This window comes from Pteropus medius, unplaced genomic scaffold (assembly GCF_902729225.1).
Source record: "Pteropus medius unplaced genomic scaffold, Ma_sr-lr_union100, whole genome shotgun sequence".
NCBI classification, from domain to species: Eukaryota; Metazoa; Chordata; class Mammalia; order Chiroptera; family Pteropodidae; genus Pteropus; species Pteropus medius.
Window position 1 is genome coordinate 24,109,276 of NW_024351073.1, and position 12,975 is coordinate 24,122,250.

General features: G+C 41.9%; 1 pseudogene; it reads right to left on the reverse strand.

Annotated features, from left to right (window-relative positions):
* Positions 1–10,643: 10,643 nt before the first annotated feature.
* On the reverse strand, positions 10,644–10,762 carry LOC120586354 (uncharacterized; annotated as a pseudogene).
* Positions 10,763–12,975: the final 2,213 nt, after the last annotated feature.

Below are 12,975 nucleotides of genomic sequence, written 5' to 3' on the forward strand. Positions count from 1 at the left end.
CTTCCCTTTATCATCCCAAATTATTCGTTGGATAGATCACGCTAATGGTGAAACAGACAGTTTCTGCTAGGAAGAAGGTAGCGCTTCTGGACTGAGGGTTTGGTGCTGGAAGCTGGTAAAGAACATGTCACTGCAGGTTGGGGGAGAGTGATCGGCCATGCAAAAGTCCTTGAGAAGCAAAAGATAAACCTCTGTACAAATTGGATCATTACTTGGGGAAAAAAGGTGCAAGGAAAGATTAGTCTATGATTTTAAATATGCTAAGTAGAGAAAGACATAATTTTCTCTACTTTTGTTTAAACTAGTCATTATTTCCATGTAAGTACAGCTCAAACAAACGTGGATAGCGCTGATACAGAAGAGACTTCTGCTGTAGGCAAACGAAGCCACCGCCACCACCAGCATGTGAATGCATGCACGAGGACGGGGGGGTGTGGGGATACATTTTGAACCTTTCAAGTGACATTCCTTCTGGTACGATACACCGTGGTATACTGAATAGTCCACGTCGAGGTGTATATTCTATATACATTTATTAAATTATCAGCAGCGCATTCATTAAAAGGAATCTTTTCCTAAAGCTTCGAGTATTTTTAGTATTTTGCATAACAATATAGTAAATTCAAGTAAGTATAAATTGCACATATCGCAACACGGGCGAGCTATGCACTGCATTATATAGACCGACTTACACGTGACTTTGTGATATTTCAACAAAAGACATCATGTCCATTAAAGTCAAAATTATGAAATGAGGAAGTGATTTCATGTTGACTAGATGGGTCTAGATTTCGATTCTTGCGCGGGTAGCATCTCAAGGACGTGCAATTTCTTGGCCCTGCCTCTCCCCCATCGGCAGGCAGGCGGTCGTCTTCCTGATAGCTCCTTTCATGGTCTGCTGTGAACACGGTCATGTTGAGCCTAGCACGGCCCCTGAGCGTGTGCTGGTTCATTGGTTAGTTGCCTTATTTCACTGGCGCATGGAGCATGATGATGTTAGCATGTTATCATTTAACATCAAAAATGCATTCTCTACTTCTAAGGGAGGCGATGTGCTATTTTTTAGATGAGAAGAGACTCTTCTATTCCTGATTTGAAGTGCCTTTGAAACAAAGAGAAATCGTACCTGCTAGTGTGCCTTCACTCCGAAATGGTAATGAATACATTCAAATGTTTTACAATTATGAACGAAAAGAACAGTGTAAATACTGATTTATACTACAAATACTGAAATACGACAAATATAGGAAACTGTTGGGGTGTTGAAGATCTAGAAAGATGAACGAATAAAGAAAAATTTCTTTACACAGTGGTTGGAAAATGTATAGAATTTAGCATATGTACAGACTCTCACAGGAGTCATTAAAGCTGCATTATGCAAGTAGATTTAAGTGGACTGTCAAAGACTACCTGGACGGGGAACTGTGACGACACGTTCCAGACCTTTTAGGCTCAAGCCAAGTCAGGGCTTCCGGGGTTTAAGATAATTGCGGGTCATCAATTACACCAGTTGCGATGGGGGATGGGAGTCCGTGCTACACAGTCCACGCTGGAACTCAAGGCACGTATCATCCTCTCTCGGAGGGTGTGTGCTCTCCCTTCGAATCTGTTAGAGAGTCAGAGGATGAGATATAATGATGGACTGAGTGTCAGGAGGGAGCTGGGTGACTCAGAAAACGATGAAGAGACAACTGTGAACGACCCTCTGACGAATGACATGTATGAAATCGAAGAAGACAGAATTTTGGAATTTTATGCTTTAAAGCTGACATTTAGATCTAGGACTTGTTAAGAACTATTTTTGTATATGGAGCAAAGTGCTGACGGAGGATTTTGTTGGGAGCTTTTTTCTGTGCTTTTTGTTTATCTGTTTGTTTGTTTCTTTGTTTGTTTGCACATGGATACCCACGTGTTCCAGCACCATTTGTTGAAAAAATTATCCTCTCTCCATCGATTTGCCTGTGCATCTCTGTCAAAACTCAGCTGTCGGAGTATGAGAGCCGTTTTTGACTCTATCCTGTTCCTTTATTCTGTCTTCCTATTGATAATGTCAATGCCACATCGTCTTGACTGCTGTAGCTTTCTAATAAATACTGACAAGTAATATTAATCTCTCGTTTGTTCTATCTCAAAATTCTCAAAAAGTTTAGGTACTTTTGGAGATATGACAATTATTCTAGGTAGAGTCTATAGTGATTTCACCTCTCTCGTGCATGATATCGATGAGTTTTATCTATATTAATTATTTGGATCTTCTCAAGACCAACATTTGACTTTGATGATTTTTTTCCATGACTTTTCTGGTGTTTATTTCATTTTCATCTTCCCTGCTCTCTAGTATTTTCTTTTTTTGTAGCATAATAAGATTATATTTGCTCTTCACTTACTATTTTCTCAAAGAAAAAGAAGAAGAGATTCCTGTGAGAGTTTTCTTCTTTCTGAATAGACATTTATTGTTATGATCACACTCCGTGGGCCAAGCATTGTTATAAATATATATATTACGTATATATATATATAGAGAGAGAGAGAGTATATAATTTTAATTTAGAATAAAATTCTTTCTAATATCTTAATTTTTTATTTATTCTTTAATACTTGAGTTCTTCAGAAGTAGGTTATTAGTTTCCAAGTATTTGAGATTTTCTGGAACTCTATTATGGATTTCTACCTGAATCAATCGTGGTAAGAGAAAATACTTTGCATGAATTGAATTGTTTTATATTTATTGAGACTTGTTTTATCACTCCAAGTGTGCTCTGTTTTGCTAAATATTTCCCATGCTTTGGGAAAAAATGTGTATTCTCCTCTTGCTGGTACGGTGTTCTAGAAATGTCACTCAGGTAATGTTAATAGATCGTGTTTAAATATTGTGTATCCTTATGATTTTCTCTCTACTTGTTCTATCGATTATTGAGAGATGGGTTTTAAAATCTTTTAATATAATTATTGATTTGCATAATTCTCCTTATAGCACTGTTATTTTTTGCTTCGTATCTGTTATTAGGTTCATAAAACTTAAAGATCGTTAGGTCCTCTTGATAAATAAACTACTTTATAACTATGGAATAATTTCCCTTATACATGGTAAAATGATTTTTTCTGATACACGCTCTGTATGATATACACTTCATTTTTGACTAGTGTTAGCACAACATATATTTTTACATTATTTTATTTTTTAGTCTATTTGTGTCTTTCCATTGAAGTATACTTATTGTAGACAGAGTAGAGTTTGGTATTTTTCTCTACATCTTTTTTTTAATTTGACAATCTCCACCTTTTCATTTGGGTGTTTGGATCATTTACACTTAAAGCAATCTTTGGGTTTATAAATATCATCTTGTTATTGCTTTGTAATTATTCTTTCTATTTTCTTTCTGTCTCTTTTATTACCTTTTTCTGACTTCATTTGAAATCATTGATTTCTATGATTCTATTTTGTCTTTTCTTTGGCTTATTAGCTATAATTTTTTGTTCTTCTTACTTAGAGTCAATAACATATATTTTTTAAAGTATCACAGCCTCGCTTTACTTGATATTATATCACTTCATTAACAGTATAAGAATCTTATAATCATAGAATCTCATTTCTCAGCATCTCCCAAACATTGTGCTATTGTTGTCAAATATTTAAGGTTTCCTTATATAATAAAAAACTGTGGTTGCTTTTATATAAACAATCTATTGGTTTTTAAAGAGATTTAAATAATGATAAAAAACTTACCATTTAGTTTCTATTTCCAGTGCTTTTAGTTCTGTTGTATGTAATCACATTTTTTTTTCCAGTATTATTTTCCTCTGAAAGACTTGCTCTAACATTGTTTATAGTGTAGATCTGCGATAATCAATTATTTCAGTTTTTGTGTGTATCATTTTTTTATTTCTCCTGTTATTTTGAATGATATTTTGTTTAGATGTTTTATATTTACATTTTTTCTTTCAGCAATTTAAAGATGTTAAATGATTTTTAATAATAAATGTGTCATCATCTTTATCTTTGTTTCTCCGTATATAACGTGTTTTTGTTTTTTTGTTTTTTGTTTTTGTTTATAAGATGGTTTTGTAATTAGCTTACATGAGTAATATGATAATGATGGTCATATGGTTTTTTTTTTTCATGTTTCTTATGCTGAGAATTTGTTGAGTTTCTTGGATATGTTTGTTGGTGACATTTGAAGTTATTTCATGTTATTTCTTCATTTTTCCTTTCTTCTCTCCCATTCTGCAGTGTCTAAGTTTATGTATATTGATCCATTTCAAGTTTCCTCCTTACCATTGATGATCTATTTTTCAAAATTATTCCTGCTTTCATATTATATAGTTTATTTCACTATGCCTTCAAGTTTACGAAGGCCTTCTTCGTCGAGATCTAAACAGAAATCAATCCCATCTACTGAATTTTTCTTCTCATACATAGATTTTCCATCTTTCAAAGTTCGGTTTGGATCTTCTTTATAACTTCTCTGTCTCGCATTAACTTTTTGAACGTACAAAGTACATTTTAAGAACTTTTAAAATGTCTTTGCTAATTCTGGCATCTGTGTAGTTTCCGGTTGCTTTTGGTTGAATGACTTTGTCTTCATCATGCATCACACTGTCTGCTTCTTTGCATGCCTAGTAATGTTTGATTAAATCATGACGTTGTGAGTTTTATGTTATTGGTTGTTCTATATTTTTATATTCCTATAAATATTTTCGATCTTTTTTCCCCGTGGACACTATTATGCTACTTGGACGCAGTTTGACCCTCTCTGGTCCTACTTTTGAAGTTCGTTAGGTGGGATGAGAACAGGATTCAGTCTATGGCTTAGGTGACACTTTCCTGAGAAGCTACTCAGTGCTCACGGGTCATGGGTTTCCCCGGTGTTTGGCTGAAACAGGCATTCTTCCAGGACCTGGGTGAGCGGCCTGCACTGCCACCGCCCATCATTTCTGGTGGTTCTTTCTCAGCTTTGGCAGTTTCTTCAGTCCTGTGCTCTGATCAGCGCTCAGCAGCCTGCTCTGAAGGTCGTTACGGAGGGCCCCGGAGAACTATCTCTATGTAGTTCTCTCCCCGGGTGCCCTGTTCCGCACTACCACGGCCACCCTTAACCACCCTGATGCTCGACTGCATATCTTTAAGGAGTGGAGTCCACTAACGCCGCCGGGAATGACCTCCCTGCCTTCTGGATTCCGGCCTGGACACGCTCTCAAGGCAATAAGCCACGACCATACAGGGCTGGCCAGGATTTTCTCCCGTGTCTCAGGCGCCTTCATTGCCTGAAGTTCAGTGTCTTAAACACCGTTATATTATACAATTTGTCAGTCTTCAGCTGTTTCAGTCAGAAAGGTTAATCTGGTTCCCATTACTCCATCTTGATTTGAAGTAGAATTCCCTAGAGCACTCACCAGAATCCTGGCTTTACGTTTGGCTTTTTGAGCTCAATTGGGAAGTGCTATAAATAACAGCTAAATTATGTATTTATCTATCATATGATCTGGTCTGTATGTTATATAATAGATATGTTATCTAATGTATTCTAAAGGTGGGACATTTAAAATTCCTACAAGTCATTGAAAATTTCAAACAGCTATTTTTCTCCTCCAGTGACCAGTAGAAATAAGGATTTCTTGTACTTTTTGTCTATTGTATCAAACTCAATACTCTACTGGATCGAGTACAGTGAAGCCACACACTTGTTTTTTATTATTATTATGACATCTACCATGTTACTTTACAAGATTTCATTTGGTACCCACTGACTGATACTTCTTTCTAATGATTTTCCTAGCCAGAGCTTACAAAAAAAAATAAATAAATAAAAAATTCTTCCAAGTTCTATATTTTCCTTTGTCCCAAATACAGACACATTGTAAATATATGTAAAATATATGTTTTCATAGCTACCGGTTTTTATATCGACCTACAAGTTGATTTAAAACAAGGAACTACTCTAGAGAATCAAATTCTACGCAAACTGAGCATTTCCTGCCTATAACATGTAGTGTTTAGATGGTGTGGTTTGTGATCCATTTAATTAACATCTTTAATTAAAAAAAAATAAATTAGAGATAAGTGGCGAGCCGGGGCCGCAAGGTTCCCAGCCGGAGGCCCCTTTCGCTCGCTAAGTCGCTGGGAGTGTGTCCTGCTCCGCCGCATCGCCGGCTGTGTGGAACTTTTAATGGTGCCGTCTTATGCAGAGGGTGTGCTGTACAAGTAAAACAAATAAAAACGGGGACGTGTACACTTTGTCCCTTTGAAAGGTCGCATGCAGTGGCACATGGGCATGGCGGTGACTAAGCACCGGAATGATTTAGTGCACCATCCATTATTCCTGCCTGTCGTTTAAACAGGCCATCTATATGCATGGCAGGACCCGGCGTGCAAGGAGGAGGTGGGCGCCGTGATTTATGGGCGAGGGCAAACACCTGTGGGTTAAGCAGCTCAGAAATTAGCCACAAGTAGCATATTAGTGCAGCTAATCAGGCACAGTTCAGTGTTTCGGGTTCTTGATTTGCCCATAAATAAGCTTCTATGTGGCCGCCCCAAGGCCTCCTGGTGATTGACTGCCTTGACCTACAGTAAAACACACAGATCAAGTGGCACAGCGGCCCTGCAGGTGTACGCTGCGACTCTCCCAGTCTAAACTTGTACGTTCGTGGGCGGAAGGCCTGTGAGTTTTGAGAATCGTGTTAAGGAGGCTTATCAGAGAATTAACAATCAATTTACTTTTCATTCCTCTACTCTTGTTGGTATGTTGACAGCTTGTAGACTCAGCTGCCCTGTGACCAGTCACAAGCCATAAAATATTTTCTCAGTGTCTGTTGCAGAGAGTGAAGGGATTCTTATAGTGGGGTGCATAGGGGTTCATGTGGCCATTTTTAGTAAGATTCAAATTCTCGGTATTATTATTATTTTTAATATTCTTTTTTTACATGGCGGGGGGCGGGCTTTTTCACTAGCTGGTGTGTGTTGGTTATATATGAGAAGATCCTCTCGAATCATCTCTCATTTTTAGTGGCTGACCTGGACTAGTTTATGCTTGAAAAGAAAAGCAACATAAGCCAACAATAACGGAACTGGAAGAAATCATACTGCAGCCGGTCTGTTAAAAATGTATCACGTGTTATTTACCAGATATTGCCTTTTTTTTTATTAATCTTAGAAAACAGAGAAGGGGATTAATAAAAACCAAACATTCAAGACCCTGGGGCAATTAATCACTATACTTTTGTGAAGAGGTTAATGTTCATTTTAATTATAAAGACCAGATAACCGATCGTGAAAACTCAGGTAAATAAAATGTCACCGGTCAATAAAATGTCACAGGTAAATACAGACGATCCCAAATAGTGACAATTCAACAGGAAAGTGAACATTATTTAGAAATTTTCCTGTTTCTCCTAATCTCGTTCATGCTGGTTATATCACTCCTAAAATCCTATCAGCCCGTGTAGAAATCGGGTTATGTGGGGAGGGCCAGTCCTGTGACTTTTCCCAAGGTCTTCCCCTGGCCTGCCCCGGTCTCTGTAAACCCTGGGAAGAGAAAAAGAGAGAGAACAATGAAGCCGCTCGTAGCATCTTCAGTCAGCAGCGCAGAGAGCGATGAAGCGTAGGTACAGAGTGGCGAGCGGCGACAGTCACATGTCAGAGATACCGAAAAGGAAGACTTCGGAGCACTGTTGTGAAGGAGCCGAGGCACAGGCCCTCCACGGTCACACGCGGGCGAGGGGCCGCTGCCGGCAAAGGAGAGGAGGCGGCTACCGAGAGACGGTGAACGACTTTAAGGGCGTTTCCATTCGAAAGTTAATCAATTCAGGAGAAACCGGCTGAGATCTGAATGCTCAGCTTTCTCCGTGGTGATGGTTACACTTTAAACCAAACGGCCCCGTCAGCCGGATCCCTCGAGGCCAGCGCGGTGCCGCATGAATTGCAGATTGGCGCGGACTAATAGCTTTCCCAGGCCCCGGCTTCCTGCTCGGATCCCTTCAGTGACTTCGTCGGTTATGCGTGGAAAACACGCCGCACGTCAAGGGCCCACGGGCGGAGCCTCCCCGCGTGGTTCGCAGCGGGCCGAGACCGGACGGCGGCACCATCGACTTCTGGCCGTGCTCTCTGCGGGGGCGAACGCTCGCCTTCGCCCCAGCGTCTCCTCTGCGCTGATGCAAAGACCCCCCTCCCCACCCCGATTTCCATTCTTGCCAAAGACGTCCCGCCAGCGCTCAGGGCCCCTCCTCCGGCCTCGCACAGTGCATGTCCGCTGTCTTCAGCTGAAGAACACCCAGTTCCCACGGCCCCTTGACGGGAGCGGGCAGGAAGGGCGACTGACAGACGCTCGTCCCCTCGGCATTGTCACTGGCAGCCCCATAGGCAGCATAGTCTTCCAGATTCCATGACCGTGGCCGAGACCGACATTCCCAGCACGCATCTACGTGGCTTTTGATATGTCCGAGTCTCTGAGCATCTCGGCGGGGTCAGAGCGGCGGTTCTTGCCCGTGGACCCGGAGAGGAAGGGATGGGCCACTCCCAGGTCCCTGCAGTTGAGAGGACCCAGATTTCTCTCCTCTTCACTCCCACGTGCCCCGGCGCAGCCCCTCGGCTCCTGGAAGCAAAGCGCCCCATCACGGGAAGCATCCCTTGGTGGGTAGCCAGCGCCCCCGAGTCGCCACTGGGAGGGAGCTGCTGTGTAGACCACCGGGTCCGCACCCGACCGGCTTGTCAGCTCGCAGGAAGTCTCCGTTCTGACAGCCGCTGACACAAGGGGATGCTGTGTTACTAAAACGCGGCCTCCTCCATCCTGATCGATGCGACCTCTTTCCAACTGTAACGCCCGCCGAGGTCCGTATCCAAAAAATGTGCCGAGTCGTCCCAGAGGGACCCAAACGCACGAATACACGAAAAGCTTACAAAGGACGAGTGCCCAGGAAATGCGAGCTGCTGCGATGGGCCCCTGCAGAATTCAGTCTCTCCTTGATTTACCGGAGAGCATCCCTCATTTCGCTAGTGAAGAAAATAAATGTTCTTCGCAGCATGACTTTTTAAACCTAACTTTTTGAAAGCGGAAAATATCACAGACGATGCCCCTCAGGTCTTTGTGTCCCCGTCTCGTGATTATCATGCTGGGATGAGCAACCAATGGAAGCCCGTTTCAGTCGTGTAATATTTTATCTTCTCTGATTTGGGACAACATTCTTTTCTCATCAAAGTCATTAAAAAAATTTACTCTGCCAGGAATACTGACTCTGAAATTTATTTGAGAGAGAGGGAACAAAAAGCCTCGGGTCTGTTGTAAACTTCACGTATCCTGGGAGATCAACTTTAGCTCACAGTAGTTTCAATTAATTCCTAATTACTTTTGTGCTGTCTTTACAGAAGAGGGGGCGCATGAGGAGCGGGGAATCATTATTCGAAGCGCTGTTTCTTTCACGGAGTTGAAAGAAGGTTGTGTCTATTATGAAATACAGTAATGAGAGTGATCATTAGTAATTCTTTACATCTGTGTTTATCTACCTCCGAGGAGCTTGGCGCTGACGCATTCTCCAGATACATAAAGAAAAAAAAAAAATCAAGGAGAAGATTTCACCTCTTTCCATGGGCACGCCTTATTGAAAACATTTAGCAACATATTATGATTTCGCATAACTCAGATAATCCCAGCTGGTAAAGGTACCTACTGTTTTCTGACTCTGAAAAGAGTCTGCAGGACACACCAGCATATCGCTTGTAAAGAATCAGATACTTTCAGATAAGGCAGCGACTAGCTCTCAAGAAATGGAGCATTTTCAAGATTTCAGTTAAAAGATGAATAAGGGCTGAGGCTCTAGTGTATAATTTAGGTCTTACAGCTGATAATTCTGTATCGTATAAATAAAATTTTCTAAGAAAGTAGAGTTTACATGTTCTTATCAAAAAAAAAAGATAAATGTGTGAGTTGCTCGGCGTGTTAATTTCATCGATGGAGTGAATTCTGTCACAATGTACGTGCAGATCAAATCGTCGCCGTGAACACTTTAAACATCTTATAATTTGATTTATCCATCGTATGTTACCACGTAGAAAAGCAGAGAAGACAGGCAGGTTTGCCAAGCCAGTGCCAAGCTCGCGCACAGCTCCACTGCTCCTCAGACGAGTCCTCGAAGTCGCAGAGGACGTGCCTGCCCGGCCGCACTTGTCCCTCAGGGGAGCGCGAATCCAACTCCACCTTTGCTTCGAGGTAGGAAAAGTTCCTTCTTGGCACTCCTGTTGGAAGCCACTCGAAGCGAAGGGCTAGAGGCTGTGACCTAGAGGCTGTGACAAGGACTGGCTGGCTTTTGGTAGGACTGCAGCGTGACAGGAGACGCTACCACAGGCCAGCGCTGGACGATCGACATGTGCCTTCATGGTCCTGTGCCATGACCCGTGCCGGTGTGATCCTGGAGTCGGGCGCGCATGCCTGTACTTCCCCCCACGGGGTTGCCGACTATTGGACAGTGTTAAGAGCTGGCCTTGGACACTGAGCTCTGAGGTAGAGCTGTATCCTTCTCCATCCTGTGCTTTATTTATTTTTAATTTAATTAATTTATTGATTAATTAATTTATTTTTAGACGAGGCAACCCTTGGTTGACCTCACAGATTGCAAGGACCTTGTCAGTTTACAATCCCTTATTTTTTTATTTTTTATGCCTACAGCACCTGTTCTTCCTAGGTGGTCTCCCATCCAGGTACTAACCAGGCCCGACCCTGCTTAGCTTCCGAGATCAGACGGGATCGTGCTTGCTCAGGGCGGCGTGGCCATGGACCTGTCCTGTGTTTTAAAATATGCTTCACACATTTACCGGGCTACATGCTTCTCCTATGAGGGTGTTTTTGTCACTAATATTCACACATTTTGGGTTCCTGTTATCTCTCAAAATATCTAATTTTCTATTTATTTTACCATTAACTGAAGGTTCTTAATCATTAGTCGTAAAATGTTTTATTTCTATTCGTAGCGATAAACAGCTTCGTTTTTGAAATCCAGAACGCTTTTTATCATCTGTTCCAGTCGTTTGTAGAGTCATATATCAAGCGATAATTTCCTCTATTTTTATCAGCAAAGATGAGGCTTTATGAATGTAGAATAAGGCTTTTCATAATAAGGAAGCATAAAAAGGACTCCAGGGAACAGGATTCTCATATATTTTATTCTATTTAAGCATTTTTTTAAAAATTCAAATGACCGGTTTTGCCCTTTCTGCGTACAACTCGCTTATTAGAAGCTATTAGGGCAAGAATTGCATCTCTCTTAGTCACCGCTGTTGTCTCTTAGTCACCGCTGTTGTCTCTGGTGCCAGGCATAGTGGAGCAGGTACAGAATCCGTATTTTCTGTGAGGATGGATGAAAGCGTTTGTGTGAGGCAGCGAGGACCAGGAAAACGCTGATTAGGAGTCAAAAGAACCACGCCAGCAAACACGTCTTTTTCCGTCAAATGCTTGGGACACGATGAACTAGTCCTTTGACCGTATTCAATGTCGTGGATATCGTGACACAAAGACGATCTGGTCCACAAATCCACCCCTTGGCGTTTCAGAAAACCGAAGCTTGGAAAGACCGCTGTGCTAGGGTCACCGGGCATTGGCGTAAGGACCAGCTCTTCACCGCGCAGGTTCAATAGAGCACAGCGCTGGGCCGCGGAGAGAAGCTTGTCAGCAACGCAGCCGTGGGGTCGCACTCCGGCTCTGTGAACGTGAGCGGGTTGGCTTTCTAAGTCCCTATGACTCAGCAGCAAGCAACGTCAGCCCTACAAGGTCGCAGGGAGAGGTGAGTAAGGCGGGGCCGGCACAGCGCTTGGGATGTGCGGTTGCTCAGACCCCATTTCCTCCACATGCCTGTCACTTCTTTCCTTGGTACTCACGTCCGCCTGTGATAGACCCACCCGCTTGGCACAGATGGCGATTGTTGTGGGAGGCGGTCCTCGGTCTTGAGAACTTCTCTAATTTTAGTCGATAATTTGACATAAACTATTATAACCATTTTATAATGCAATTTTTTTAAAAAGCCAAACCTATTGTTGACCCTGTTTACGATAGGTGTCAACTAAATGGCTGTCAGTGATCTCACCTCTTTGTCGTCCCTTCCGCCTTAAAGATGATGATTTTAGTGATTCACTTCTTATGAACAGATCTAACAGAAGGAAAGAGATGCCACTTTGGAGATCAGGGCACAAAAAGACTACGGATTCCATCTTGAGTGCTCTCCAGAACTTTGTCTTGTGTCAACAGTTGTCATGAGGACACACAGGCCCCTGCGGAGAGGCTGGAGAGTAGATTATCCTGTCCCAGTGGAGCCTTGAGATGACCTCAGCCCCGGACGACAACTCGACAGTGTCTTCAGGTGAGGCCCTGAGCAAAGAACCTAAACGAGCTACACGCAGTGTCCAGACACCTGATAAGGAACTGTAAGGTAATAGATTTTTGCTGTTTCGTGGACCCCACATATTGGGGTGATGGGTGCACGACACTGGGTAACTAATACGGCCTTCTACAGCAAGCTACACGCCTTTGCATTAGAAAACCATTTTCCTCAGTAGGTTGTTCTCGGTTATTTTTTCACGTTAGAATTAAAGCTAGATTTCAATATATACTATGCCGACATGACAAGATTAAAAATATCCACTTTCAAGAGCTGCAGTCTTAGTAGATGGATCATGTAAAAGAAACGGTTTAAGCCATGAACTTAGCTTGATCAAGCTGATATCTTGGTTTATAAAATGGTAACTAAGTTAAGATGATTAGGATATTTTAAAGCCTCATCATTGCATTTAATGATAACATCATTCCTTCATTATTTTGACAGATATCTGTTTAATATTCCACTGGGTACGATGTGCTGCAGCCATAGAGATCATTAAGATCCAGAATCTGCTCTTGAAGTGATCAAAGTTTACCCTTTTACTTTTCTATTTTGACCTGTCCCAAGCGATCGTGAAAACTCTTCCAACAAGAATGGCGGGAAATCAAGGTTTCGATTAAC